This window comes from Pteropus alecto, unplaced genomic scaffold, assembly GCF_000325575.1.
Source record: "Pteropus alecto unplaced genomic scaffold, ASM32557v1 scaffold147, whole genome shotgun sequence".
NCBI lineage: Eukaryota > Metazoa > Chordata > Mammalia > Chiroptera > Pteropodidae > Pteropus > Pteropus alecto.
In genome coordinates, this window is record NW_006440648.1 from 182,821 (window position 1) to 209,328 (window position 26,508).

At 33.3% G+C, this 26,508-nt stretch overlaps 1 protein-coding gene across 3 annotated transcripts in view; it reads right to left on the reverse strand.

Annotated features, from left to right (window-relative positions):
• Positions 1-26,508, reverse strand: part of ZC3H12B (zinc finger CCCH-type containing 12B) — a 359,663-nt gene that overhangs the window by 108,411 nt on the left and 224,744 nt on the right. The gene's annotated exons all lie outside the window — the stretch shown is intronic.

Genomic DNA, 26,508 nt, shown 5'->3' on the forward strand with positions numbered 1-26,508 from the left:
CAGGAAGTCTACCTACAAAACCTCTTGGAGTACTCCACTTGAAGACCTCCTCACCAGGCCAATTTGCATACCCAAAACCACAAGTGCTAAACCCACACCTCCAACCACTCTGCTGCTAACAACTTGTGTATTCTTGAGTTCACCTGCAAGAGTGAAGTCCAGTAGTCACTGAAAATAGGCCAAGGTTGGTGGGTAACAGAGAAACCACTAACTTGAGCTGCAGCCACTCCTTCTGGAATATAAAAGAAGGATTCCAACAGCCAGCTTATTGAATTGTAAAAACAAAGAAGACAAAAAATAATTAAGGAGTTGTCTGCTACATCAAATGTGAAAGAAAAGTTCATACCTAAAAACACAATGAAAAATCAAGAAAATATGGTATCATAAAAAAAGGATAATTCTCCAGAAACTGAACTCAAAGGCACACAATCTAACTGATAAAAATTCAAAATAGCTGTTATGACAAAATTAAAAGAGCTTCCAGAAAACTCATAAAGACAGTTCAATGAATCCAGGAATAAAATTAATGAACAGAAGTTCCTTACCAAAGAAACTGAAATTATAAAAAAAGAACCAAATAGCTATTCTGGAGCTGAAGAATTTAATGAATGAGATTTAAAGTGCAATGAAGGCATTGGTAACAGCATACCAAGTGGAAGATAGAAAAAAATGACTTGGAGGATAGAAATATAGAAATCATTCAGTTAGAAGAGAGAACACAGGTTTGAAAAAAGTGAAGACACACTACTAGAGCTATTAGATTAGATAAGAAATGAAAACACTAGACTAATTGAGATTCCAGAGGGAGAAGATGGAGGAAGTGGGCAGAAGGTTTATTTAAAGAAATAATGGCTGAGAAATTCTCAAACCTGAGGAAGAACTTAGACATATAAGTCCAAGAAGTTGATAGAAAATCCTATTATCTCAATGCAAAAAGATCTTCTCCAAGACATTATAATAAATCTGTCAAAAATCAATAATAAGAAACTTAAATCCAGCCAGGAAAAAAAGAAAGTAATCTACAAAAGAACCCCACATTAAGCTATCAGCAGATTCCTTAGCAGAAAAGCTACAGGCCAGAAGAGAGTGGCGTGACACATTCAAGATGCTGAAAAATAAAACTGCCAATAAAAATACTTTATCCAGAAAAATGATACTTCAGATATGAAGGAGAAATAAATGTTTTCCTAGACATACAAAAGCTGAGAGAATTTACCACTAGACTTTCCTTGCAATAAACATTGAAAGGAATTCTTCAAGCTGAAATTAAAAAAAAAATAACACTATTTAGCCACATGAAAACACATGAAAGAAAACAATACAATGGTATATGTGAAAAAAAAGACAGCCAGAATTAAAAAACAAAAACAAAAACAAAAAACTGTAACTCTATATTAGGATGGTGTGTAGAATATACTCTACTATAGTATAAAGGTCAAAGGAAAAGAGAATTAAAAATAACTATAACTACTATAATTTATTAACAAACATACTATATTGAAACAGGTAAAATATGACATCAAAAATATAAAAGAGGAGGAGGAAGAGGGTGAGGCTTTATAGTTAAACAAAAATAAATTGCTACAGCATAAAATGGACTGTTTTATCTTTGAGATATATTATGTAGCCTCATGCTAATCACAAGGTAAAAATCTAGAGTAGATTCATGAAACATAAAAAAAGGAAAACAGAGCATATCATTATTGAAAGGCACTAATATTCAAAGATAGGAAGAAACAGATGGAAAAGAAACAATGAAAATACAAAAAAAAAAAAACCAGAAAGCAAACAATAAGTTGGTAGTAGTAAGTCCTTACATATCGATAATCACTCTAAATGTAAAAGGATTAAATTACTTAATCAAAAACCACAGAATGACTAAATTTAAAAGACCTAACATATGTTGCCCACAAGAGACTCATTTCAGCTATACAGAGGCTCAAAGTCAATGAATGGAAGAAAATATTCCACGTAAGTGGAACCAAAAGAAAGTGGTGATAGTCATATTTATGTCAGACAAAATAGACTTTAAGCCAAAAATGCTAACAAGAGACAAAGAAGGTAATTATATAATAATAAAGGGGTCTATACATCAAGGTGATATAACAGTCATACATAAATATATATGAACCTAACATTGGAACACCTAAATATATTCAGCAAACACTAATAAATCTGAAGAGAAAAATAGACAACAGTACAATAATAGTAAGGAACTTTAATACCTCAGTGTTAACAATGAATAGATTAGACACACAGAAAATCGAGGAAATGTTGTAACTGAACCACAATTAAGACAAAATGGACTTAGACATATGTAGAACTTTTCATCAAACAACAATATAATACACATTCTTTTCAAATGCACATGAAATATTCTCCAAGACAGGTCATGTGATAAGGACACAAAACAAATCTTTGCAAATTTAAGAAAAAAATCATACTATCTTTTCTGAGCACAATAGTAGGAAACTATTGTATATATGTATCACATCTCCTTTATCCAATCATCTGTCGAAGGGCATTTTGGTTGTTCCCATGTCTTGGTCACTGTGAATAATGTTGTAATGAACATCGGGGTGCATATATCTTTACAAATAAATGTTCTCAAACAATGTAATATACATATGATATATTATTGAATTGTACATTTGAAACCTATAAAGTTATTAACCAATGTCACCCCAATAAATGTCATAAAATTAAAAAAAATGGTAGGAAACTAAAGTCCAATAAGAGACAAGGTGGAAAATCTAAAATATGTAGAAACTACACATTTCTGAACAACCGAAGCATCAAAGAAATCAAAAGGAAATATAAAACTATGAAAAATAAAAATGGAATTACAACATATGAACTCCTATGGAATGCTTCAAAAGCAGTTCTGAGAGACTGTTTAAAGTGATAAAAGCATATATTAAGAAATTAGATCTAAAAAAATACACAACCTACCTTTACACCTCAAGGAACGAGAAAAAGGACAAATTAAGCCCAAACTTAGCAGAAGAAAAAACATAATAAAGATCAAAACAGAGGTAAATGATTCAGAGACCAGAAAAAACTACAGAAAGGATCAATGAAATTAAGAGCTGATTTTTTGAAAATATAAACAAAATTGACAAACCTTTAGCTAGACTAAGAAAAAAGGAGAGAAGACTCATATAAATAGAATTAGAAACGAAGGAAGAAACATTACAACTGATACCACAAGAATATATAGAATGATGAGACAACTATGACCAGAATTGAAGACTTTGCTGGTGAACTTTACCTAATATTTAAAGAAGAATCAACACCAATTGTAAAGATCATCCAAAATATTGAATAGGAGATAACACTTCTATATTCATTACATGAGGCCAGGATTACCCTGACAGAAAAGCCAGATAAGGATACTACATGAAAAGAACACTATATACCCATATTCCTGATGAAAACAGAGGAAACATTCTTTTAATTACCAAGTTAAATTCAACAACATATTAAAACAATTATACACCATGAACAAGTGGGATTTATCTCTCAGATGCAAGGATAATTCAACATATGCAAATAAATAAATGTAAGATATGGAACTTCCAGTCAAGATAGAGTGAAAAAACACCGTGTTTGCCTCCTCCAATGACCACATCAAAATTACGACTAAATTATACAACAGCCATCATTAAGAACCCCCACAAGACTAGCTGCAAAGAACTCCTATAACTAAGAATATAAAGAAAAAGCCACCGAGAGACTTGTAGGGGGAGCAGAGATGTAAAACAGGCAGGTCCCACACCTACAGTGTGGCGACTAAGAACCAGAAGGGATATCTTGGCTGTAGAGCTCCCCTCTGAGGTGTGAGGGGTCTCAGCCACACACTCAACTCCCCATTCTGGGGTATCAGTGTTGGGAAAAGGATTTTCCATAAAAACTGGATCTGAAAACCAGTGAGGATTGCAACCTAGTGAGACAGAGGGATGCTAGAGACAGAGGCAAACTTCTTAAGGGGCTTATATCTGGACTTGCTTGTTCACAAACTCACTCGCTCTAAACTCCAGTGCAGGGAAAACAGCTCAAAAAGCACCAGGAACATACATGGAGGAACAAAATTAACTAGATTTAGGGTGAGGGCTAGAGAGGCAGAGGTTGAAGCAGTTTTCTCTTGGGACAGAACTGTCGGTAGGAGCCATTATTCCTTAGTTGAACTTTCTTCTAACCCAGCTGGCTCAGCACAGGTGGGTGCTAAATCTGAGCTCTCCATTAATCTAAAACCATTGGCCCTATTCTGGTGATTCTTTTAGACCTCACCCCCACCCAATTGGTGCATCTGGCCGAAACATCTACCTCTGGCTTTTCTACACAAGTGGCCTGCCATTGCTCATGCTGTGGACTTTTCTATAATCCCATAAGCCCCAAACAAGCCATAGCCAGCCTCAGCATACCCTGTACTACTTGCTAACTGGTCCCAAGCCAAGCACAAGCAAGTCATCAGTCTCAATTTGCATTGTAACTACCATCAGGTGACATCAAGCCTGGCCTGAGTAATGGCTGACCTTGGCTTGAAACATACCCTAGTCTAAGAGGCCATAAGCCTGGAACACATGGTGACTGGCCTCACATCATATCATGGTGCTCACCAAAGGGTGAAAAGCCAGGTACTCATGGCAGCCATCCTCAGTTCACAGCATAATCTCTCACAAGTACCACCAAGCCCAGCATAAGCAGCAACCAACTGTAGATCACTTTGTAGCTCCTACAAGGCAGCCCCAAGCCTGGGCACAAATGGTGGTTAAACTTAGCCTGCATTAGAGCCACTCCAAAGAGGCTCCGTAACAAATACAGCCAGAGGCCAACTACAGACCACAGTAGAGCACCCTCAACCAGCTCCACAAGTGACACACCCAAAAGTGTGAACTCAACTAGCACCAGAGCCCCGGCAAAGCAACTTTTCTCTCTGTGGGGTCAGTCACCTCATATTAGCTTATGCGCTGTTTTCATGGCTGGCCCTCACAGCCAGTCAACAAGAAGGGCAATCCCTACCACTGACATGTAAACCACAATCAAGGCCTGACTTCAAAAGGGGTGAAAAACAAAAACAAATAAAACCTCACACAAGTGACAACCCTGGAGCGACTAAAGAAATTTTTTTAAAAAATCAAATAAACAACATAACTTTACAAAGTACCTAGAAAAAGAAATCAAAAACAAAAACAAAAACAAAAAACAAAGCCTGAACTTCTAGAAGTAAGGAAACAATAAAGATTAGAGTAGAAAGAATGAAACAGAACCTAAAAAGGATAGATCAATGAAACCAAGAGCTGGTTCTTTGAAAAGATAAACAAAATGGATACATCTTTAGCCAGACTTATGAAGAAAAAAGAGAGAAGGCCCCCCAAAATGAAATTAGAAATGAAAAAAAAAGTGACAACTGACACCACAGAAATATAAAGAACTATAAGGAAATACTATGAACAATTATATGCCAACAAATAAGACAACTTAGAAGAAATGAAAAAAATCCTAGAAACGTACAATCTCCCAAGCCTGTTTCAGAAAGAAACAAAATTTGAACAGATTGATAACTACTAATGATATTGAATTGTTAATCTAAACCTGCCAACAAATAAAAGCTGTGAAAATATGGCTTCACAGGTGAATTTTATTAACCTTCAAAGAATTAATACTTATTCTTCTAAAAGTATTCCTTAAAAAATTGAAAAGGAGACAAGGCTTCCAAACTCATTTTACAAGGCTACCACTAACCTGATACCAAAACCAGAGAAAAATACTACAATAAAAGAAAATTACAGGTCAATATCTTTGATGAACATAGATGCAAAAATCCTCAACAAAATAATAGCAAACAGCATTCAAAAAAACATTAAAAAGATCAGAGGATTTCTGGTCATATGACTGAGCAGGTAAACTCTGTGCTCTTGAAAGCAGCAAGAGAAAAGCATCTAATTACCTACAAAGGAGCTTCCATAAGACTGTCAGCTGATTTCTCCACAGAAACTTTGCAGGCCAGAAGAGATTGGCATGAAATATTCAAAGCCATGAAAAGTAAGGACCTATAACCAAGATTACTCTACCCAGAAAAGCTATCATTTAGAGTCAAAGAACAGATAAAAGCTTCAAAAACAAGAAAAAGCTAATGGCGTTCATCAACACTAAAACAGTATTACAAGAAATGATAAAGGTCCATCTTTAAGAAGAAGAAGAAGAAAAAAGATAAACAGTATGAATAATAAAATGATAATAACTACATATATATCAATTACTTTAAATGTAAGTGGATTAAATGTTCCAATCAAAAGACATAGGGTGGCTACAAGAGACTCACTTCAGGTCAAATGACACAGACAGGCTGAAAGTAAATGGATGGAAAAAATGCCTTTTATACAAATGAAAACAAACAAACAAAATGCTGGAGTAGAAATACTTAAACCAGACAAAATAGATTTTAAAACAAAGTCTATAACAAGAGATGAAGAAAGATCCAGTAATCCTGATTCTGGGTACTTGTCCAAAGAAACTCAGAACACTGTTTTGCAGGGACGTGTGCACCCTTATGTTCATTGCAGTATTATTTATGATAGACAAGATATGGGGGCAACCTGGGTGTCCATCGATGGATAAATGGATAAAGAAAAGGTAGTACATATATACAATAGAATATTACTCAGCCATAAAAAATAATAAAATTTTGCCATCTGCAACAACATAGATGGGTATTAAGGGTATTAAGCTAAGTGGAGTAAGTCAGACATGGAAAAATAAATGCCACATGATTTCACTTATATGTAGAATCTAAAATACAAAATAAACAAACACAACAAAATCAAATTCATAGATAACAGAGAACATTTTGATTACTGTCAGATGGGAGGCGGGTTGTGGGGCTACATGCAAAAAGTGAAGGGATTAAGAATTCCAAATTCGTAGTTACAAAATAGCAATTAGAATGTAAAGTACAGCATAAGGAATATACTCAATAATATTGTAATAATCATGCATGGTTTCAGATGGGTACTAGATTTATCAGGGTGATCACTTCATAAGTTATATAAATGTCCAATTGCTGCTGTACATCTGAAATTAATATAATATGTATGTCAACTGTAATTTAAAAAAATTAAAAATCACACACAATGATCAAGTGTGATTTATTCCAAAAATGCAAGATGACTTCAACATCCATAAATTGAAAAACATGATAAACTACATAAATAAAATAAAGGTTACAAATCATAAGACCATATTAATAGATGCAGAAAAATCATTTGGCAAAATCCAACCTTCGTTTATGATAAAAACTCTCAGCAATGTGGGGGTACAGAGTACATACCTCAAAATAACAAAGGCCATATATGATTAACACATAACTAATATTGTACTCAATGGGAAAAACTGAAACTTTTTTCTTTAAGATCAGAAACAAGACAGGGATGAGCACTTTTGCAACTAAAAAAATACAATACTTAAGGATAAATTTAGCCAAGCAGGTAAATGACCTGTACTCGGAAAACTATAAGAAATTGAAGAAAAAAATTAAAGAATATATATATAATTGAAAAGATATACCATGTTCATTGATAGGAAGACTTAACATAGTTGAAATATCTATAATATCTCAAGCAATTTATAGATTCAATGCAATCCTTATCAAAATACCAATGGCATTTTTCACAAAACTAGACAAACAATGTTAAAACTTATATGGAACCAAAAATGACCCCAAAGCACCAAAACATTCTTCAGAAAAAAGAAGAAAGCTGGATGTATCACGCTACGTGATATCAAACTATACTAAAAGACAATAGTAATCAAAACAGAATGGTACTGGCATACAAACAGAAACATAGATCAATGGAACATAATTGAGAAACCAGAAATAAATAGAAGCTTATATGGTCAACTAATCTATGACAAAAGAGGCAAGAATGTACAATAGGAAAGACATTCTTTTCAGCAAATGGTGCTGAGAATACCAAACAGACACATGTAAAAGAATGAAAATAGATTACTTTTTCACACCATATATGAGAATAAACTCAAATGGCTTAAAGAGTTAAATGTAAGATCCCAAACCTCAAAAATCCCAGAAGAAAACATAGGTAGTAAACATTTTGACATCACTCTTAATATTGTTTTTTGGACAAGTCTCATGGGGTAAGGGAAACAAAAGAAGACTTAAGAATTGGGACTACCATCAAACTAAAAGGTTTTGAACAGTAAAGGAAACAAACAAAATGAAAAGAAAATCTCCTGAATGAGAGAAGTATTTACCAATTATAGATATAATGAAGGGTTAATATCCAAAATACATAAGGAATCCATATAACTTAACATAAACAAATGAAGTGATTATAAAATGGGCTGAGGACCTGAATAGACATTTTTCCAAAGAGGAAATACAGATAGTCAATAGACTTATGAAAAGATGCTTAACATCACTAATCACCAAAGAAATGTAAATTAAAACTGAAATGAGACATCACTTCACACCTGTCAGAATGATTATCATCAATACATCAACAAACAATAAGTTTTGGCAAAGATGTGTAGAAAAAGGAATACTCATGCACTGTTGGTGAGATTCCAAACTGGTGCAGCCACTATGGAAAAGTTTGGAGGCTTCTCAAAAAAATAAAAATAGAATTACTGTATGATCCAGCAATTTCGCTTTTAGGTATTTATCCAAAGAAACCCAAAACACGAATTGAAAAGACATATGCACTCCTATATTCATTGCAGCATAATTTACAGTAGCCAAAACAATCTAAGTGCCCATCAATAGATAAAGGGATAAAGAAGATTTGGTACATATAAACAATGGAATATTATCCAGCCAGAAAAAACAATGAAATCTTGCCATTTGAGTCAACATGGATGGATGTAGAGGGTATTATGCTAAGTGAAATAAGTCAGACGGAGACAAATATCATATGATTTCACTTTTATGTAAAATATAAAAAACAAAATAAATGAACAAACAAAACAAAAACAGATTCATAAATACAGAGAACAAACTGATGTTTGCCAGATAGGAGGGGATTGTGGGGCTGGGTGAAAAGATGAAGGAATTAAGAAGTACAAATTGGTAGTTATAAAAATGTTCACAGGGATATAAAGAACAGCATAAGGGATGTAGTCAATAATATTGTAATAGCTATGTATAGTGTCAGATGTGTTTTAGAATTTTAACTTCGTAAGTTATATAAATGTTTAATCACCATGTTGTACACCTGAAACTAATATGTCAAATCTAATTAAAATAAAAAAATAAAAATAATAAATGCAATACATCACGTTAACAGAATGAACAAAAAATCATGTGATCTACTCATTAGATGCAGATAAAGCATGTGACAAAACACATCCATTAATGATGAAACCCCTCAATAGATTGGGTAAAGAAGGAACATACCTCATTGTAATAAACACCAAGTACTACAATCTTACTGCTAACATAGTACTCAATAGTGGAAAATTGAAAATTTTTCTTCTAAGATCAGGAAAAGACAAGGGTGATCTCTCTCACCACTCTTATTCCTTACAGTACTGGAACACTTACCTAGAGATATCAGGCAAGACAAAGAAATATAAGGCGTCCATATCAGAAAAAAAGACGTAAAATTGTTATTATTTGCATTTAGTATAATTTCGTGTGGAGAAAGTCCCAAAGACTTGGTCAAAAAATTGTTGGAACTAATCAATGAAAACAGAATATTAAAATGATTATGCATTCATGTTTATTGTAGCATTATTCAGAATAACCAAGATATGGAAACAATATAAATGCCCACCAGATTAATATATAAAGATGGAATATACATGCTTATATATTTATATAAATATATAATATATAAACATTATACATAATATATAATACATATTATATATATTAGTATATATAAATATATACACAAATACATACAATAAAATATTATTCAGTCATAAAAAAGGACATTCTGCCATTTGCAACAACATAGACAGACCTTGAAGATATTATGCTAAATGAGATAAGTTAGATAGAATAATACAAATACTGTATGATGTCACTTATATGTGGAATCTAAAAAAGTCAAACTTGTGAAAACAGAGAGCAAAATTGTGGTTACCAGGGGATAGGATTGAAAGGATAGAACGCAAATTGTTTACAAATGCAAAACTGAATCCAGTAGTAAATAAGTCCTTGAGATTAATGTACGGTATAGTCAATATAGACAATATTGCATTATAATCATCACACTCAATCATAGTCATTCCAACCACTAAAAAGAAATAATTATGTGATGTGATAGAAGTGCTAATTATCATATGGCATATCATAATGGCTATTATAATATACAAATGTATCAAATTAACACATAAACCTTAATTTTACATAATTTTATGTCAAATATATTTCAGTTTATAGAAAAAGAAATAATATTAAATGCCATCACAAGGAAAACACAGATCATCTGTAGAGTAATAAAAATTAGATTGACAGTGACTTTTTCATTAGCAACAATAACTGACAGAAAAAGTGGATTGATTATCTTCTAAGGGTTGAGGGAGAATAATTTTAAGCACAGAATTCTATACTCAGTTTAATCCAAGAGTGAGATAACATAAAAAAAAATGTTCAGATATGCAAAGTCCACATAAGTTTATCACCAGCTGACCTACGCTAAAATAATGACTAAAAGATACTAAAGCAAAAGAAAAGTGTAAATGAGAAAAACTAATAAAATGTATTTTATAAATCTAAAAAAAAGTATAGAATTGAAATATAATTTGAGAGGAGTCTTCAAAGCAAAGTGGGGCTAAAAGGTTACACATCAATAATTAAATATTGAAAAACAGGAGTTCAGAGGAAAGTAAAAAACATTCTAGGATCCTTTTGTTATTTGGGAGTAATATAAAATATCAATTTTCTTTAAACTTTGTTAGAAATGCATATTAAAATTTCAGGGTAAATACTAAAACCAATAGAGCATAAAAAGGAAATACATAAAACTTGATCAAGTCAACAAAATCTAGAAATGGAGGGAGAATATAAGGTATGGTAAATAAAAAACACAAAACGAAATGTTAGAAAACTATCCAAATACATCAGTAATTATAACAAATGCATATGGTTTATACTCATCTGTCAAAATACTTTAAATATGTTTAATTTTTTAAATTTTGAAATAATCGTAGATTCACATGAAGTTACAGAAATGTACAGGGTGTTACTATGTACTCTTCACACCATTTTCCCCAACAGGAACATGTTGTATAACTATAGTATAATAAAAAAAACTAGAAAACTGACATTGATGCAATTCACAGATCTTAGGTTTCACCAATTTCATTTTGTATGTATAAAATATAATTCTATACAATTTAATCATGTTAGACTCATGTATTCACAACCACAAGCTAGTTATGGAAACGTTCTATCACCACAAGAATTCCTCATGCTACCCTGTTAAATGAAATTCACCACATCCCCCACTATCATGAACCTCTGGGAGCCACTAATCTAGTATCAATCTCTATACTTTGTTATTGCAATAAATTTAATTGAATAAAAAATACAGTAATATTCCATTCTATACATGTATCAAATCTTCTTTATCCATTTTTCTATCAATAGACACTTAGGTTGCCTCCATATTTTGGCTATTGTAAATAATTCTACAAGGTGAACTTTTGACATCAATTTACTTAGCATAATTCTGAGATTCATCTGAGTGGTTGCATCTAACATTAATTCATTTATTTTTATTGCTGAGTAGTATTCTATAGTATGAATACACTGCAGTTTGTTTAACCATTCACTTGTTTAAGAATAATTGGAGTGTTTATACCTTTGGGCTAGAATAAAGCTGCTATATATATTTGTGCACACTCTGTCGATACAAGTCATATGGTAAGTATACATATATTTTAAAAAGAAACTGTCATACCTTCCTCTAGAAAAGGTATACTATTTTACATTCCCACAAGCATGGTATTGCCTTGAGGTGTAAAGTTAGGTTATTTGAGATTTTTATTTTTCTTAATGTAGGCATTGATCCTTATAAACTTCCCTCTTAGAACAGATTTTACAACATCCCATAAGTTTGGGTATATTGTGCTTCTATTTTCATTTACTATATTTTGATTTCCCTTTTGTTTTATATTTTCACTCACTGGTTGTTCAGCAGTGTATTGTTCAATTTACACATATGTGTGAATTTTTCATCTTTCTTCCTGTTACTGATTTCTAGTTTCATAACATTGAACTCCAAAAAGATACTTGATACGGTTTCAATCTTCTATTTGTTAAGACTTATTTTGTGACTCATCATATGATCTGATCTGGACAATGTGTAAGCTCCTACTGTTGGATGGAATGTCTGTATATGTATATCAGTTCCATTTGTTATAAAGTATCATTCAAGTCTAACATTTCCTTGTTGAATTTGTCTTGATCATCTAGCTGTTGTTGAAAGGGAGTTATAGAAGTCTCCTACTATTATTGCATTATTTTCTATTTCTCTTTTCAGATATGTTAATATTTACTTAATGTACTTAGGTGGTATGATATTGGGTGCACGCATATTTATAATTGTTATCTCTTAATGAATTGAATATTATCATATTTAATAATTGTCTTTGTTTTTTACTACCATTCTTGGCTTAAATAATATTTTTTTCTGACATAATTATAACTAACCCAACTCTCTTTTAGTTTTCCATTTCCACGGAATATATTTTGCCATTACTTCACTTTGAGCCTATGTTTGTCCTTAAAAATGATGTGAGTCTCTTGTAAGCAGCATATAATGGGTCTTTTTATCATCCAGCCACCTTACAAGTTTTGACTGGAGACTTCAATATACTTTCATTTAGAGTAATTATTTATATGTAAGGGCTTACTAATATCATTTTTTTTAAATAGTTTTCTGGCTGTTTTATAAGTTTTCTTGTTTCTTGTTCATTCTCCTTCTGCCTCCCTTTGTGAATTTATCATCTTCCATAGATGTATGCTTTGATTTCTTCCATATGTATATAATATATAATGTCTATTTAACACTAACAATTTGAATTTAATCACATACAAAAACTTTATGCTTTTAGTTACCCCTTTTTCTTCTTTTTAATATATATATATTTATTTACTTTCAACTAGTCGACATATAATATTATATTAATTTCAGATGTACAACATAGTGAATTGACATCTATATAACTTATGAAGTGATAACCCCCCAAAATCTAGTATGTACATGAACACTATACAAGCTTATTACAATATTATCGACTATATTCCATATGCTATACTTTATGTCCTTGCGACTGTTTTTATACATCTTAATTTCTGCCCCTTTTTCAGATTCCGCCAGCTACCTTCCCATCTGACAACCGTCAAAATGTTCTCTGTATCTATGTTAGTTTCTGTTTTGTTTGTTTGTTTGTTTATAGATTGAACATATAAAGGAAATCATATGCTATTTGTCTTTCTCTGTCTGACTTGTTTCACTTAGCATAATACCTTCTAGATCCATCCATGTTGTCACAAATGTCCAGACTTCATTTTTTTATAGCCGAGTAATAGTCTATTGTTTATATGTACTGTACCAATCTTCTTTATCTATTCATCTGTCAATGAACACTTAAGTTTTATCCATATCTTGGCTATTATATAATGCTGCGGTAAACATAGGGGTGCACATTTCTTTTCAAATTAGCGTTTTGTGTTTCCTTGGATAAATATCCAGAAGTGCAATTGCTGGGTCATATTTTTAACTTTTTGAGAAACCTCAAAACTGTTTTCCATAGTGGTTGCACCAATTTGGATTTTCACCAACAGTTCATGAGGGTTCCCTTTCCTCCACATATTCGCTAACACTTGTTGTTTGTTGATATACTGCTGATAGTCATTCTGAAAGGTGTGAGGTGATATCTCATTGTGGTTTTAGTTTATAATTCCCAGATGTTGAGCATCCTAACATATATCTATTATCCATCTGTATAACCCCTTTGGAGAAATGTCTGTTCAGGTTTTCTGCACGTTTTTAAATTGGATTGTTTGTTTTTTCATGTTAAGTTATATGAGTTACTTACATATTTTGAATATTAACTCCTTACCCAATATGTCATTAGTGAACAGCGTCTACCATTCAGTAGGTTATTTTTCCATTTTGTCGATAGTATCCTTCACTGTTCAAAATCTCTTTAGTTTGATGATGCCCCATTTGTTTACTTTTCCTTTTGTTTCTCTTGCCTGAAAAGTCATATTCAAAAAATATTACTAAGAGCAATGTCAAAGCATTTGCTGTCTATGTTTTCTTCTAGGAGTTTTATAATTTCAGGTTTTACATTTAAGTCTTTAATGCATTTTGAGTTTATTCATATATATAGTGTAAGAAAGTGATCCAATTTCATTCTTTTATAAGTGTCTGTCCAGTTTTCCCAACATCACTTAATGAAGAGACTGACTTTAATCCCTTGTATATTCTTGCCTCCTTTGTCATAGACTAATTGACAACTTAGGAATGGGCTTATTTGTAGGTCCTCTATTCTGCTCTATTGATCTATGTGTCTATTTGTATGCCAGTACCATTTTGTTTTGATTACTAGAGCCTTGTGGTATAGTCTGAGATCAAGTAGCATGAATATCCAACTTTGTTCTTTCTCGATTGCTTTGGTTCTTCAGAATCTTTTTTTTTTTTTTCCGGTGTCTTTTTTGATTCCATACAAATTTTAGACTTGCTTGTTCTAGTTTTCTGAGAATGTCATTGGTATTTTGATATGTGTTGCACTGAATCTGTAGATTGCTTTGAGTAGTATAGACATTTTAATAATGTTAATTATTCCTATCCATAAGCATGCTGTGTTGTTCCACTTATTTGTATCTTCTATTTCTTTTCTTCAATGTCATAGTTTTCAGAGTTCATGTTTTTGACCTTCATGGTTCAGTTAAATTTGTTTCTATTTTACCTTTTTATGCAATTATAAATGAGATTATTTTCTTAATTTTTATTTCTGTATTTCATATTCTTGTATAAACATGGCACTTATATCTGAATATTAATTTTTCATCTTGCTACTTTACTGAATTCATTTGTGTTCTAACAGTTTTTTGATGGAGTCTTTAGGGTTCTCTCTATGTAGTATCATGTCATCTGCAAATAATGAAAATTTAACTTTGTCTTTTCTGATTTGGATGCTTTTCATTTTTTTTCTTGTCTGATTGTTGTTGCTAAGACTTCCAATGCTATGTTGACTATAACTGGTGAAAGTGGGCATCCTTGTCTTGTTCCTGATCTTAAAGAAAACAGTTTTAGCTTTTCTTTGTTGAGGATGATGTTAGCTGTGGGTTTGTCACATATGCCCTTTATCATGTTGAGATATGTTCCCTCTATTCTCACGTTGCTGAGAGTATATTTTTTTATCATAAATGAGTTTTGAATTTTGTCAAATGCTTTTTCTGCATTTATTGATATATTCATAAAAGTTTTGCTTCATTTTCTTTATGCAATGTATCACATTAACTGATTTGTGGATATTGAAGTCACTTTGCATACCAGGAAAATCACTTGATAATGATGCATAATGTTTTCAATGTATTGCTGAATTCAGTTTGCTAATATTTTATTGAGCTTTTTGAATATATGTTCATCAGAATATGATCTGTAATTTTTTTCTTGTAATGTTTATTCTGGTTTTGCTATCAGGATAACACTAGCCTCACAAAATAAGCTTGAGAGCCTTCCTGCCTCTTCAATTTTCTGGAATAGTTTGAGATGGGTAAGTATTAATTCTTCTTTGAATATTGGTAAAATTCACCTGTGAAGCCATTTCATCAAAGACTTATGTTCATTGGGAGTTTTTGATTACCAATACACATTTTTAGTAGTTATCAGCCTGTTCAGATTTTCTGTTTCTCCTTGATTCGCTCTGGGAAGAGTGTATGTTTGCAGGAATTTATCAATTTCTTCCAGGCTGTCCAAATTGTTGGCGTAGAATTGTTTATAGTATTTCATCATAATTCTTTGCTTTTCTGTGGTGTCAGCAGTCACTGATCCTCTTTCATTTCTCATTTTATTTATTTGGGTCCTCTTTTTTTTTTTTTGATGAGATTGATTAAAGGTTTATCAATTCTATTTATCTTTTCAAAGAACCAGCACTTGTTTTCATTGAGTTTTGTATTGTTTTTGTAGACGCTATATCATTTAATTCCACTTTGATCTTTATTATTTCCTTCTATTTATTTTGGGCTTTGTTTGCTGTTCTTTTTCTAGTTGTTTTAAGTGTAAGGTTGGCTTGCTTATTTGAACTTTTTCTTGTTTCTTGAAGTAGGCCTGAATTGCTGTGAATTTCCCAATTAGGACTGCTTTTGTTGTGTTCTATAGGTTTTGAGTTGTATTTTCATTTTCATTTGTCTCTAGGTATGCCTTGATTTTTTCCTTGATCTCATTGTTAATCCATTCATTGTTTAGTAGCATCTTATTCAGCTTCTATGTGTTTGTGAATTTTCCAGTTTTTATTTCTTGTAGTTGATTTCTAGTTTCATACCACTGTAATCAGAGAAGATGGTTGCTATGATTTCAGTCTTCTTAAATTTGTTAAGACTTGTTTTGTGGCCTAACATGTGGTCTAACATGGAGAATGCTCCATGTGTGCTTGAAAAAATGTATATTCTGCTTCTTTGGGCTTAAATACTCTAATATAAATTAAGTCCATCTTGTCTAATGTGTGATTTAAGGCCACTGTTTACTTGTTGATTTTCTCTCTGGATCATCTATCCACTGATGTCAATGGGGTGTTAAAATCCTCTAGTATTACTTTATTACAGAGAATCTCTCTTATATTTGTCATAATTCGCTCTATATATTCAATTTCTCCTACATTGAGTGTGTAAAAGTTTACAAGGTTTATAACCTTTTGTTGGACTATTCCTCTTAGTGTTCTGTTGTAGCCTTTATTTTAAAGTTTATTTTGTCTGATGTAAGTATTTCTACCCCAGCTTTGTTTTCCGTTTCCATTTGCATGAAATACCTTTTTCTATCTATTCACTTCAGTTTATACGCTGTTCTATCTGAAGTGGGTGTCTTATAGGTAACATATGTATGGGTCTTGTTTTCTTATTCATGCTGCCATCCTATTTAGATTGGAGCATGTAATACATTTACATTTAAAGTAATTGTTGATAAGTATGTAGTTATATTTTTTAACTTTTTTCTTATTTTCTTTAGAAAGTACATTTAACATTTCTGGTAATACTGGTTTGGAGGTGATAAACGCCTTTATTTTTTCTCTTGTATGCGATGGTGTTTATCTATCCTTCAATTCTAAATGATAGCCTTGCTGGGTAGATATTCTTGGTTACAGGGACTTGGTTTTCATGACTTTGACTATTTTGTGCCATTCATTTCTGGACTTCAAAGTTTCTATTGAGAAATCAGTTGACAGTCATATGTGAGTTCCCTTGTAGGTAACTAAATGCTCTTTCCTTGCTGCTTTTAAAATTCTCTCTTTAATTTTGTCATTTTGATTATGATGTGTCTTGATGTGGGCCTCTTTGACTTCATCTTTTGTAAGACATTCTGTTTCCTGGACTTGTATGTCTATTACCTTAGCCAAGTTAGGAATGTTTTCCATCATTATTCCTTCAAAGAGCTGTTCATTCAATCACTTGTTCTCTCTCTTCTCCTTCTGGTACCCTTATGGTGTGAAAGTTGGTTTGCTTGATGTTGTCCTAGAGTATTCTTAATCTAGCCTCACTTTTTTTTAACATTTTTTTTCTTGTTGCTGTTCTGATTGTGTGTTTCCTGGTACCTTGTCTTTTAAATCACTGATTTGATCCTCTGCTTCATCTAATCTACTGTTTATTACCTTTAATATATTCTTCATTTCTGTTATTGTATTTTTTCATTTCTGACTGGTTCTTTTTTATGTTTTCTATCTCTTTTTTAACGTTCTCACTGAGTTCATCTACTCTTTCCAAAGTTCATTAAGTATCCTTACAACTAGTGTTTTGAATTCTGTATCTGGTAGATTTTTTTGTCTCCTTTTTATTTAGTTCTTTTTTCTGTACTTTTGTCCTGTTCTTTCATTTGGGACATGTTTCTTTGTGTCCTCATTTTGGCTGAGTCCCTGTGTTTCTATATGTTAGATTGGCTACTTCTCCTGGTCTTGGCAGTGTAGCCTTATGTAGTATGTGCCCTTTGGGGCCCTGTTGCACAGACTCTCTTGTCATTTGAGCTGGGTGCTCCAGTGGTGTCCTTTGTGTGGGTCGTGTGTGCCCTCTCTTTGTAGGTGAGTGTTGATTTCTGTTGTCACATCATTGGGCGGGACTGACCCTCAGGATGACCAGCTGTGAAGAATGGCTATGAATACAGTATATGAGCTGTTTTAAATGAGCTGATCCCATGGAACAGGATTTGCTTTAGTAGATTTATGGTGCTTGTTGAGTCTGCCCTTTGGATGTGTCATTTATGGAGGTATTTAGGTAGTGCTCTGGTGTGGTCATTTGTGGAGGTATTTCGATGGTGCTCTGGTGTGGTCTGAAGTTGGCTATCAGATGTCTTTTTTCTAGGTCCTCATGGGAGTGACTCTGGTACAGACCAAAGTCAGCCTAGAGCTTGGCCTAGAGCTAACTGGTAGGAGCTACAAAGTAATCTGGATATACTTGCCACCTGTACTGAGCTTGGATGAACCTATGATAGGCTAAGTTGTGAGTCTGGAGGACACTAACGCTGGGGTTAGGATCACATAGTAAGTGTTATGGGGCATGCTGAGGCCACACAGTGCTTAGCTGGGGTTTGTAAACCTTTGAGAGATTTCAGAAAAGCTTGCAGTATGAGCTGAGACAGGCCATTTGTGTAGAAAAGCCACTGGAAGAGGTTCAGTCCTGGCACTCTTGTTGCATGGGACAGTGTCTCAAGGATTCCCCAGGGCGGTGTGAAGAGTGTTAGCCAGATTTATGGACAACTCAGATTTTGTGACTGTCTGTTCCTGCTAGGTGGGTGGGGGGAGGGCTCAGCAAATCAGCAATGTCATCTGCCACCTCTCCTGTTCTTGGTGTGAGATGCCCTGATACTTGACCTTCAGCCCTTGCTCTGAATCTAGTCAACTCAGCTCACCCCCATATGTCCCTGGCACTTTTCAAGCTTGTGGCCCAGCACTGGAGCTTAGAACAAGTGAGTCCATGAGTTAATAATCTGTGTGTGGGCCCTTTAAGAGGAATGCTTGGGACTCCAGAAGCCTCTGTCTTACTCAGCTACAATCTTTGCTGATTTTCACAGCCAGAAGTTATGCGGAGTTCTCTTCTGGGCACCAGAGCCCTGGGTTTGGGAGCCCAGTGTTGGTCTGGGAACCCTCACTCCTCATGGTGGACCTCTGTAGCAGAGCTATCCCTCTCTTAACCATTACATCATGTGTATCAAAACAGCCTGTTCTGCTTCTCTGCCTCTCCTAGCAGTCTCTATATGGCTTTTCTTTTATATCTTTAGATATAGAATTTCTATTCACCTACTCTTCAAGCAGTTCTCAATGATTGTTCTAAAATTTTGTTGTAATTTTAATGTGGGCATAGGAAGAGACAAGCACAGCATTTTCCTATTCTGTCATATTGACTGGAAGTCTTTACTTACTCTTTTTTTCATATGGTCATTTACATCTTTTAATATTGTGTCCAGTAACAAATTGCTGAAGCTATAAGTATTTTTAATACTTCTGTTCTTCAACCTTTATATTAGAGTTAAGTAGTTAATATATCATCATATTGCAGTAGTAAGGTATTCTGTATCTGAGTATATTCTTACCATTACCAGTGTATTATATATTTTATTAATTTTTATGTTACTAATTAGTGTCCTTATGTTTCAGCTTGAAAAATTCCTTTCAGCTTTTTTTGTAAGGCAGTTTTAGTGGTGATAAATTTCTTCAGCTTTTATTTATTAGGGAAAGTCTTTATCTCACCTTCATTTCCAAAGGATAACTTTGCTGTGATAAGTATTCGTGGTTGGTAGTATCTTTCTTCCAGCACTTTGAACATATCATCTCATTCACTTTTGTCCTGTAGGGTCTCTGCTGAAAAATCTGTTGTTAACCTTATGGGGTTCCCTTAAGTGAGAGAATTTTTTCTTTTCTTTTTTTTAAATCTTGCTGCTTTTATTGATTTATTTATTCTCTAAAGTAGCTTTAATTTTTTTTATTTTTAAAAAAAATAATTTTTCAATTACAGTTGACATTCAATATTATTTTATATTAGCTTCATCTGTACCACATAGTGGTATTATATAGACATTTATATAATACTTCAATTAGTCTAGTACCCACCTAACAGTATACATAATTATTACATATCATGGACTATATATTCCCTATGCTGTATTTCACATTCTCATAACTATTTTGTAACTACTAATTTGTACGTCTTAATCCCTTAAACTTTATCAGCTGTCCTCACAACCTCCTTTCCATCTGGCAACCAACAGTTTGTTATCTGTATCTATGAATCTGTATCTGTTTTGTTTATTTTGTTCTTTAGATTCCACATATAAGTGAAATCATATGGCATTTGTCTTTCTCTGTCTAACTTATTTCACTTAGCATAATACCCTATAGGTCAATCTATGTTTTCTCAAATGGTAAGATTTCGCTATTTTTTTATGGCTGAGTAATATTCCATTTTATATATGTACCATTTCTTCTTTATCTAATTGTCTATTGATAGGAACTTAGTTTGCTTACATATATTGACCATTGTAAACAGCACTGCAGTGAACATAGGGTTCTTATATCTTTTCACATTAATGGAATCATATAAGACCCAGAATAGCCAAAGCAATCACAAGAAAGAAAAATAAAGCTGCAGATAGTGTGCTACTTAATATCAAACTACACTACAAAACTATAGTAATCAAAACAGACTGTTATGAAAAACAGACACATAGATCAAAGGAACAGAATAGAGAGCCCCAAAACAAACCCATGCCTATATGGTAATTTAATTTAGGACAGAGGAAGAAAGAATATGCAATGGGATAAAGACAGTCTGGTCAATAAATAGTGTTGAGAAAACTGGATAGATACATCCAAAAAGTGAATGTGGACCACCTTCTTACTCCATATACAAGAATAAACTTAAAATGAATGAAATGTAAGACTTAAAACCATAACTCTCTTAGAAGAAAACATAGGCAGTTACTATTGCTACTTTTAAAAATTATCTTTTTGTGTTTCTTAAAAATAGTTTTATTAATATTTGTGTTGTAGAAAAACAGTTTGGATTGAATTTTTTGAGTGACTCATTAGCTTCATGAACTTAAATGTTCAAATCTCTCTCCATGTTTGGAAAGTACTGAGACAATATCTCTTGAAATATTTTTTCACCTCTTTCTCCTAGTCACCTCCTTTTGAGACTCCAGTAATACTAACAGCATTACTTTTGATGATGTTCAATAAGTCCCACAGGCTTATGTCAATTCTTTTTTTTTTTTTGTCTTCTGAGATTAGATAATTTTAGCTTTCAGTGTCTGACAGATCACTCATTTTTTCTTCACTTTGGTCATGTTTGATATTAAAGCTCTCTACTGAATTCTTCAGTTCTGTTGTTTTCTAAGCTCCAAAATTCTTTTTGAATCTCTTTTACATTTTCTCTTTTCTTGTTGATTTTTTTTTCATTTTATTCTGGCAGATTTTTTCTGATGTCATTAAATTTTTATATATATTGTCATGTACCACTCTGAGCAGAATTTTTAAGACATTTATTTTGTCTTAAAAAGACAATTATTTTGTTGAACAATTCCTGGATCTCCATTTTTGGGTCCAGTTACTGGTGGTCTACTGTATTTCTTTGGTGGAGTTACATTTCCCTGAATCTTCATGATCCCTACAGCCTTGCATAGGTGTCTGCCCATTTGAAGAAGCAGTTAACTCTTCCAGACTTTTGGACTGACTTCAGTAAGGGAAGCCTTTCACCTGTGGGTGAGGGTATGCTGGAGCAGAACATGACCTTGTGTCTAGTGGTGCAGAGTAACAAGTGTGGGGACATGTGGCAGCAATTGTTCTGGGGGGCAGTGATATCTCTTCCAGCTCAAGCTGCTGGAGTCCACAGCATTGACAACTGTATGGTCTGTGGCAAGGATCGGGGGTCTTATTGGCTGCAAAAACTGTTGGGGTCCTCAGGTGTGCATATACATCTGCAGGGGCCACCTGAAGAAGGTGGATGCAGCCACACATGTAGTGATGTAAGCTTGAGCAGGTAACAAGGGCTGGGGGAGACTACAGGCTCACTGGCAGCTGTGAGGGCCATGGCTGTTTGTTTGCTCTCCCATGGCTGCACGCTCTCCTCCTGGGTCTGCACCCTGTAGGGGCAATTCACTTGGATCAGGCTGGGGACAAGCAGGTGCACATCTGGAAGGGCTACCAATAGGTGGGTGTGGTGGTACCATGAAGTGACAGAAGGCAGGGCTTAACTGAGGCCCACAAGCAGCTGTGGAGGCCCTGGCTGTATTTATGCTTTCCTGAGCCTACACACTCTCACCTTGGGTGTTTATGCTGAAGCGGCAGCTGATGATGGATGTCAGGTCAGTGTTGTACAAGTACACAGCTGGAAGGGCTAGTCCTCAGTCTAAAAATGGTGGTGGATGTCAGTTGGTGGGGTCTAGGCATGCTTCACTTGTGCAGACACAGATGCCTGAATTGGTTTCCCATATGGCTTCTTGGCTCTAGCATGAGTGGTGAAGGACTCAGGCAACTGACATCAGCAAATGTGAATACCTGTCCGGGAAAATCTCACAAAATTCACATCAGGTCTGTAATGGCTGTGCTGCCTGTTGGCTTTGCCAATAGCAAAGTCTGCTGTATTTTTTCCAATGAGCAGAGCAGCTCATTGTGAACCTCAATTGCTACTTCTTTGTCTCCTAATAATCACTCCTGCTCATCTTCCTTGTTCCTAGCCAGTTGTATATGTCACACCTATGCTGGTCTGGGTGAGGTGAAACCAAAATGGTACCTTTGTTCAGTGTTCTGAAAGGCAGGATAAGCTGGTCACTCACCCAACTCTTCCCTTCCTGCTTAGAGGAACTCTTTCTAGCTAAGATGATCTTTTCTGACACTGAATAATGTTGACTTGGGAAAATGGGATGATGCAGACAAAATAAAGCTCTTTTCCTTCTCTTCTTGGGAAATTTTCTGAGGTTTTTGTTTGTCGTCGTTTCACTGTGTCGCTAAAAGTTTCCTAGGTGAATACTAGAGGTCTCTTAGAGACCTCTAGAATTCTCCAGTTAAATCATCTGCACAAGCAGGTTTCTTTATTAGGAGTTTTAATTTCATGTTGATTTTTTATTAGTTATAATATTCACATTATTGACATTATCTATTTCCTCTTGACTGAGTTATGGTTTGATTGAGTCTGTCTCAATTGATTTGTCAAGAAATTGGTTCATTTCTTCTAAGTTGTCAATCTTGTGAGAGTAAAGTTGTTTAATATATGCCCTTATTATCCTTTTAATTCAGTTTCATTCCTATCTTTAGTCATTTGTGTTTACTTTTTTATCTTCGTCAGCCTTGATAGAGGGTTATCGATTTTATTGATTTGGGGGAGGGGTTCAGTGGATTTTATTTCATGGATTTTCTCTATTATTTATTTATTTATTTATGTTTTCAAGTTCATTGATTTCTGAAATGAGAACCTCCATTATTGATTTGAGATTTTTCCTATTTTCTAATCCATATATTTAGTACTATTAATTTCCCTCTAAGCACTGCTTTAAGATATATCCTACACATTATGACATAGTGTATTTTTAAATTTAGTTTTATGTATTTTTTAATCCTTTGATTTTTCCTCCCTGACTCATGGATTACTTAGAAATGTGTGGCTTTATTCCTAAGGGTTTGGTATTTTCTTCTATTGTTCTCCATTTTAAAATGATTTATAATAATTGTTTAGCCATTTGTTTTTAATAGAATATTTGACAATTTTTAAATTTCACTAAAAGACCACTAATCAAATTGAATCAGTTTAAAGAAAGCGCACTAGATACATATTTTAACCCATGCAGTTAATGATAAAAGAAAAAAAATGGAGCATAGCAGAGAAAATGGAGAAGCAATATAGACAAGTCAATAAACAGAACTGAGCATGTAAGTCATAGATATAAAGTTTTAATTTGCCATTTCACCAAATTTCACCACACTGGCCCATACTGCAGTCTTCCTTGGACAACTCTTGGGGTCCACAAGCCCCAGGTGCGTGGTGGTTGGCCTCAATATTTGGTGAAATATCTATATAAATTTGGGCCTCAGTTTTCTCATTTGTCAAATAATAACACCTGGCATATATACCCCTCAGGTAAGTATAAGTTGAATAAATATGACAATAAATGTGGCAATTCTTAGAAAGTGTTGAATAAATAGATGTGGCAATAGATGTGTAAACACATAGAAAGCTAAGGTATTATAAAAATGTATGGTATTTTAATGCAAATTCCAGTTTAGCAGTCTACTGTAGTTTTTAAGTTTCTCATTGAGGGACAGGAGTGACACAGGGACAACCATGGAGGAGTATAAACAGAATTCCAGGAAGCACTCAGCTTTCTAATTCTTTGCAAGGTATTCAGATGCCCTAACACTGTGCCTGGAACACTAAACATTATTTTAAGTACTTGCAAACTGTTGGAGTAAAAAAGATGCCACAAGGATGCTAAGAATGCACAATAGAGAAAGAGTAAACATTTCAACACATGGTATTGAAAAAAACAGATATCTATAAAAATAAATAAAATTAAACTCATGTTATTCGATACAGCTACAACTAGAAATTCTAGTAGGCACAAAAAGGCAAGAAAAAAATATACAGATTGTAAAGAAAACAAAACTATTCTTATGTGAAGATTGTTTATAGAAAATGCCAAAAAAATCTACAAAAAAATCCTAGAACTAATAAATAAATGCAGGAACATCTCAGAATACAAATCAACATATAAATTTATTATATTTCTATATACTAGCAATGAACACATGAAAACTGAAATTTAAAATGTGATATTGTTTATAATTATTCTCAAAACTAACAAATCCTATAAAGGTGTATGCTGAAAACTACAAAATAATGATAAAATATATCAGAGGAAATCTAAATAAATGGAGAAAATACACCGAATGTGTACATTCAATGTAGTAAAGATGTCATTTCTCCGCAAATCAATATACAGATTTAAGGAGATTATCAAAATTTGAGAAATGTTTTTGAAGCTATAGTAAAGACTATTTTAAAATGGATGAGATATTTATAATAGCCAAGATATGGAGGCAACCTCAGTGTACGTCAATGGATGAATGGATAAAGAGGTGGAATATGTATACAATAGAATATCGCTCAACCATAAAAAAGAATGAAATTATGCTATCTGCAACATGCTATCTGGGAATGGACCTAGAGGGCACTGTGCTAAGTGAAATAAGTCAGACAGAGAGAGACAAATACTATATGGTCTCACGTATATGTGGAATCTAAAGCACAAAATAAAAATACAAATCAGGACAAAAAAAAGAAAAAAGCAGAAGATTTTGAAAGATATAAAGAACAAGGGTAACAAATAGACAACAGGAACAAATATGGAAGATATTAATGCAATATCAATAATTACTTTAAATATCAGTGGTCTAAATACACCCATTAAAGAAAGACTATTAAATAAAAGTGGGTGTGCTCATAATAAAATAGAAACTAAAAAAGAAATAGAAAAGATCAATGACTAAACAATGCAAGGGTTAATGAGATCAATACAAAAGTAAAAAGGTAATTTGAGAAAAATAAAAACAAAACACAATGACCCCAAATCTATGGGACACAGCAAAAGCAGTCTTAAGAGGGAAATTCATAGCAATAAGGGCCTACCTCAAAAAAAAAAAATTTCGAATCATCTAACCTTACAACTAAAGGAATTAGAAAAAGAACAGCAAACAAAGCCCCAAATTAGTAAGATGGAAATAATAAAGATCAGAATGGAAATAAAAGAAATAGAGTATAAAATAAATTTTAAAAATTAATGAAAACAGTAACTTGTTCTTTGTAAAGATAAATAAAATTAATAAACCTTTAACCAGACTCATAAAGGAAAAAAAGGACTAAAATAAATCAAATTAAAAATGAATAGAAGTGAAAACTGACACCACAAAAATAAAAAAAAAATTATAAAAAGTACTATGAACAATTATATGCAAACAAATTCAACAATCTGGAAGAAATGGATAAATTCCTAGAAACATACAATCTTCCAAGACTGAATCAAGGAGAAACAGAAAATCTGAATAGACTGATTCCTACTAACAAAATTGAATTAGTAATCAAAAAACCCAACAAATGGAAGTCCTAGTCCAGATGATTTCACAGGTGAATTTTATCAAACATTCAAAGAATTAACACCTATCTTTCCAAAACTATTCCAAAATATTTGAGAGGAGAGAAAGATCCCAAACTCATTGTATGAGGTCACCATTACTCTAAATCCAAAGCCAGGCAAAGACATTACAAAAAAGAATATT